At 44.0% G+C, this 6000-nt stretch overlaps 1 non-coding gene across 1 annotated transcript; it reads left to right on the forward strand.

The window, feature by feature from the left end:
• Nucleotides 1-5266: 5266 nt before the first annotated feature.
• Nucleotides 5267-5392, forward strand: LOC112204298 (U6atac minor spliceosomal RNA). Its single transcript, XR_002937869.1, has one exon. It is a non-coding gene; the product is annotated as a U6atac minor spliceosomal RNA (small nuclear RNA).
• Nucleotides 5393-6000: the final 608 nt, after the last annotated feature.

Below are 6000 nucleotides of genomic sequence, written 5' to 3' on the forward strand. Positions count from 1 at the left end.
ATAAATGGAAGAAGAGTAATGTGGAGGTTGAAGGAGGAAGTGATTCCAGCCAAGAGAATTAAGAAAAGTCACTCAAGCTGAGCTTTCTTTTTTTTTTTTTTTGAGACGGAGTTTCAACCTTGTTGCCCAGGCTGGAGTGCAGTGGCGCAATCTTGGCTCACTGCAACCTCCGCCTCCCAGATTCAAGCAATTCTCTTGCCTCAGCCTCCTGGGTGGCTAGGATTACAGGTGCCCGCCACAACACCCGGCTAATTTTTTGTATTTTTAGTAGAGACAGGGTTTCACCATGTTGTCCGGGCTGGTCTCGAACTCCTGACCCCAGGTGATCCACCCTCTTCAGCCTCCCAAAGTGCTGGGATTACAGGCTTGAGTAACCATGCCCAGCCAAGCTGAGCTTTCAAGAACGTTCTGAGCAAATAGAATACCTGGCTTAAATCTAATCTTTTTAGAATTGCCCCCAAACAGATCACACCATACCCATAGTTTGCCTTGCTTCTCTTTCTTCCAAATATCTCCTTTGTCTTTTCATTATGCTTTTATCCTGCTTTCAACTCGATTCACCCATTCCTAGTTTCCTAGGACTGAGACTTTTTCTCCTGGTTGAAAGTTGGTCTGCTTCCTCTAGACAGCCTATTGGGAAACTGCCTCTCTGGTCTTTGATAATCATCTTGGCTTTGCTACCTTTTTGTTGTCCCAGATGGCATATTAGGAAGAATTTTCCTCTCCCAGGGCTGTAACACCTTGGTGGGTCACACTTTGAACAGAGAAAAACAAGTAAAAGCATGGAGTTGTGAAAGACCATCACATGTGTGGGGGCTGAAGAAATACAGATAATGGAGATAAGCAGGGGTCAACAGAAGCTCTTTGAAGAGTCAAAGTGCAATACAACCTTAGAAAACAGACTCCTTTTTAAAGGGAGCTCCTTTCTAATAATTTGAACTAATTCTCCCTTTGAGGACAACTAGAAAAGTTAGGCAAAATATTTCTTCAAATTTGCTTAATGGCACAAGAAAGCTAGCAAAATAATGATGGATTACCAAACCAGGGTCCAAGGGATGAATAAGCCCCAAGTGAGTCCTCTGTTTGGAGCCACTTTTCCCCTGGGATGCATGTCAATTCCAGAAATACAAACTGAGAAGCTGAAGTAGAGCAGGTCTGACAGGTACTTGGGGCTAAGATAACAGGGATTGATGTCTAGTTTCACCCAATGCAGTGAGGAGTGCTAACGAACCCCTCTTACTCAGTGTTCAGACCTGAGGGACTGCCTCCCTGAAATAGGCCATATCTTAGATTTGGTTTCCCCAAAAGCAGAGCTTGAGAGAAGGATTTGGCTGTAAATCGTTTATTTAGGAGGTGATTGCAGGAAGCACTGTGTGGGAATGGAGAAATGTATAAGGGTGGGAGAAATGCCAATAAAAGGTGGGCTGATAAGTGTTTTACTACCACAGGCAACTGGGACCCAATCCCACTGGGAACCCTCTGAGAGACCAGGACATACCTGAGAATTAACCTACTGAGGAGGGAGGAAGCTAGGGGTATTTATCCATGAACCCCATCTCACAGTATTTAAGGGTTGCTCCTAGGTTGTTTAACTAGCTAAGCTGTTAATAGCTAGGTTAATGTCCAACAAAAATTCATTGTCTTACATACAAAAAAAGAATTAGGACTTGAACATTTTTAAACACCATTTAAAATAATATTAAAAATGATTAAATATCTAATATATAAGAACAACCAATAAAAGTTGCCAAAGCCGGTACACAGATTTAAAATGTTTTTGAGGAGCTTCCAGACTGCTGACGACGTGGAGGTGCTGGTAGAGTGGCATGAACACAGAAGGCATGGAAGCTCCTCACACTTCTCTCCCATACCTAGTCCTATGCATCTCTTCCATCCAGCTCTTCCTGGGTTGTATCCATTAGGATAAACTGGTAAACACCTCTTGGGTTCCAAGAGAAGGAAGAGGACACATACTGCTCTTCAGATCCGTATACTGATCCCCACTACAACCAGTGAACCGGAACATTGAATCTGGATAGGGGGCCCTGGTGACTAAGATGGCACGCTCTAAAGATCTAGGGCACTCTCTTGGCCCTGTTTTGCATCCTATGCAGGCTGTGTGTACACAGCAAGGATATTTCCTGGAGGGAATTCATGAAACAGCACTACCTAAGTCCAAGCCAAGAATTCAGAAAATACAAATGCAACGTCCTCATGAGGGAAAAAGAAGCTCTGAAAGACAAGAGCTCTTGGGTGTTCATCTATACCTCATGGTACAAATGGAGCATATATGCGTCAATGACAACTGAAATGACCGCTACAGAAATGTATGTATATAGGCCCAGAATGCCCTGAAAGAACTCAGGTGTCACCAGGAGAATTAAAAAAAAAGCAACACATTGTCTGGGTGCAGTGGCCATAACTATATTCCCAACACTTGAGACCAGGAGTCAAGACCAGCCTGGGCAACATAGCCAGACCCCATCTATACAAAAAAATAAAATAAAATTACCTGACATAATGATGCACATGTGTAGTCCTAACTACTGGGGAGGCCGAGGCAGGGGAATTGCTTGAACCCTGGAGATTGAGGTTGCTGTGAGCCATGATCACACCACTGCACTCCAGCCCAGGAAGCAGAGCAAGACCCTGTCTCTTTTTTTTTTTTTTTTTTTGAGACGGAATTTCGCTCTTGTCGCCCAGGCTGGAGTGCAATGGCACAATCTGGGCTCACTGCAACCTCCACCTCCTGGGTTCAAGCGATTCTCCTGTCTCAGCCTCCCGAGTAGCTGGGATTACAGACACCCACCACCATGCCTGGGTAATTTTTGTATTTTTAGTAGAGACGGGGTTTCACCATGTTGGCCAAGCTGATCTTGAGCTCCTGATCTCAGGTGACACCTTGGCTTTCCAAAGTGCTGGGATTATAGGTGTGAGCCACTGCACCCAGCCAACCCTGTCTCTTTAAAAAAAAAAAAAAAAAACTACCCAGAGAGCAGAAGTTTCAACTACATTGAATTCCACTAACGCGGATGAGTAGGTTGATAGCACAGAGGACCTGAAGATGATGAGCCTGTCAGCTACTAGAAGGTCTACCCACATCCCCAAATTTTGCTACAGTATTCTGTGCTTGCCAAGCAGTGGCCCCGTCTACATCATTCGCCCCTGCCACTCTCTCCTTTGCATTTATGTATCAATGTTTTCAAACTACTTAAGAGTTATGTATCACATGGTCTCTTGATACCATACCTTTGCCTGTGTTGTTTCTCTGCCTAGAATACACTTCTGTCCTATTTACCTAATTTACTCCTACTTTTTTTTCCCAAGATTCAGCTTATATGCCATCTCTTCTTGACTAACCCAAGACTTTTTCTGATAACAATTCTCCTTATATCTACCCAAGCTGAATGATCTTCCCTTCCTTTAAATAAATTATATTATATCAAAAAGAATTTTTCTTTAGAGAAATCAAAGATGATCTAAATACATGGAGGGATCAGGCATGATGGCTCACACCTATAATCCCAGCACTTTGGGAGGAGGAGGCAGGAGGATCGCTTGAGCCCACGAGTTCAAGGCCAGCCTAGGCAACATAATGACACCCATCTTTATTTAAAAAAAATTTTTTTAAATAAAAAATAGGCCGGGCGCAGTGGCTCATACCTGTAACCCCCGCACTTTGGGAAGCCAAGACAGGCAAATCACCTGAGGTCAGGAGTTCAAGACCAGCGTGGCCAACATGGTGAAACCCCATCTCTACTAAAAATACAAAAATTAGCTTGGTGTGGTGGTGCACACCTGTAATCCCAGCTACATGAGAAGCTGAGGCAGGAGAAATGCTTGAACAGAAAAGACACAGAAAAAGATGTTCATAGCAGCATTCTTTGTAAAAGCCCCAAACTGTAAATAATCCAAATAACCATCAAAAATAGAATATTATGGCATGTTCATGCAGTGTAATACCATGCAGTAATACATACAAATGAACCAAAGTTCTTTGCAAAACCTGAATGAATCTCACAAAAATACTGTTGAATAAAAGAAATCAGAAATGTTACAATTTCATTGATATAAGCTTCAAAAACCAGCAAAGTGACACTCTGTTGTTACGGATGCATGTTTAGGGAGCAAAACTAAGAAAAGCAAATGAGGTTACCTTAAGGGATAGCACTTACTTTATGGGGGAGGAAGGAGTATCCATTAGAAAGTAGCACAAGGGGAATCTCTGGAGTGCTGACAGTGATCTATTTTTTGACCTGGGGTGTTGGTTACAGGGTGTTCATTTATTATCATTTACTTGGCTGTACATTTTTTTTTTTTTAGACAGAGTCTCGCTCTGTCACACAGGCTGGAGTACAGTGGTGTGATCTTGGCTCACTGCAACCTCCACCTCCTGGGTTCAAGCGATTCTCCTGCCTCAGCCTCCTGAGTAGCTGGGATTACAGATGCCCGCCACCACGCCCAGCTAATTTTTTGTATTTTAGTAGGGATGGGGTTTCGCCATGTTGGCCAGGCTGGTCTCGAACTGCTGACCTTGAGTGATTGACCCACCTTGGCCTCCAAAAGTGCTGGGATTACAGGCGTGAGCCACTGCTCCCAGCCTTAGCTGTACATTTTTGTTTTGCATAATTTTCTATATGTGTGCTAAATTTCACTATGAGAAAAGATTTTTGGCTGGGCACAGTGGCTCACATCTGTAATCCCAGCACTTTAGAAGGCGAGGTGGGTAGATCACCTGAGGTCAGGAGTTCGAGACCAGCTGACCAACATGGTAAAACCCCGTCTCTACTAAAAATACAAAAATTAGCTGGGCGTGGTGGCAGGCACCTGTAATCCTAGCTACTGGGGAGGCTGAGGCAGGAGAATCGCTTGAACCCAGGAGGTGGAGGTTGCAGTGAGCTGAGATCGCGCCACTGCACTCCAACCTGGGCAACAGAGCGAGACTCTGGCTAAAAAAAAAAAAAAATCTTTTTACGGTGGCTCATGCTTGTAAATTTAGCACTTTGGGAGTCTGAGGCGGCTGGATTGCTTGATTTCAGGAGTTGGAGACCAGCCTGGGCAACATGGCGAAACCCTGTCTCTACCAAAAACACCGAAAATTAGCCCAGCATGGTGGTGAACGCCTGTAGACCCAGCTACTGGGGATGCTGACATGGGAGGATCACTTGAGCCTGGGAGGTGAACTGAGGTTGTGTCACTGTACTCCAGCCTGGGTAACAGAGTGAGACTGTCTCAAAAAAAAAAAAAAAAAAAAGATAAAAATAATGTTTTGTATGAAAGGAGAGAACGTCAGCACTCCTCTTGACAAGGATGGAAGAGGCTCTCAGACCTGACAACATGCATGAAGTTAAGGCATTGCCACCTACTTCATGGCATCTAAACATGTTGTTGTGGTGGTGGTTTTTTAAAGACAGAGCCTACTTGATACCTATATCCATATAGAAACATTAACTCAAGGTGAGTTGTAAACCTAAATGCAAGAACTAAAGCTCTAAAATTCAGAAGAAAACATTTGAGTGCCAGGTGCGGTGGCTCACGCCTGTAATCCCAGCACTGTGGGAGGCCGAGGCGGGCGGATCACCAGGGCAAGAGATCGAGACCATCCTGACTAACATGGTGAAACCCCGTCTCTAATAAAAATACAAAAAATTAGCCGGGCGTGGTGGCGGGCGCCTGTAGTCCCAGCTACTCGGAAGGCTGAGGCAGGAGAATGGCGTCAACCCGGGAGGCGGAGCTTGCAGTGAGCCGAGATTGCGCCACTGCATTCCAGCCTGGGAAACAGAGCGAGACTCCGTCTCAAAAAAAAAAAAAAAAAAAAAGGAGTGAATCTTTGTGACCTTGGATTAAGCAGTGGTTTCTTAGATATAAAAGCACAAACAGTGAAGAAAAAAAAGATAAATTGAATTTAACTCATTTTATTTTAATTCAATGGATAAATTGGACTTAAACCAATTTAACACTTTTGTGTTTCAAAGGACGCCATCAAGAAAGGCAACCCAT

Source organism: Pan troglodytes, chromosome 7, assembly GCF_028858775.2.
Source record: "Pan troglodytes isolate AG18354 chromosome 7, NHGRI_mPanTro3-v2.0_pri, whole genome shotgun sequence".
Lineage (NCBI taxonomy): Eukaryota > Metazoa > Chordata > Mammalia > Primates > Hominidae > Pan > Pan troglodytes.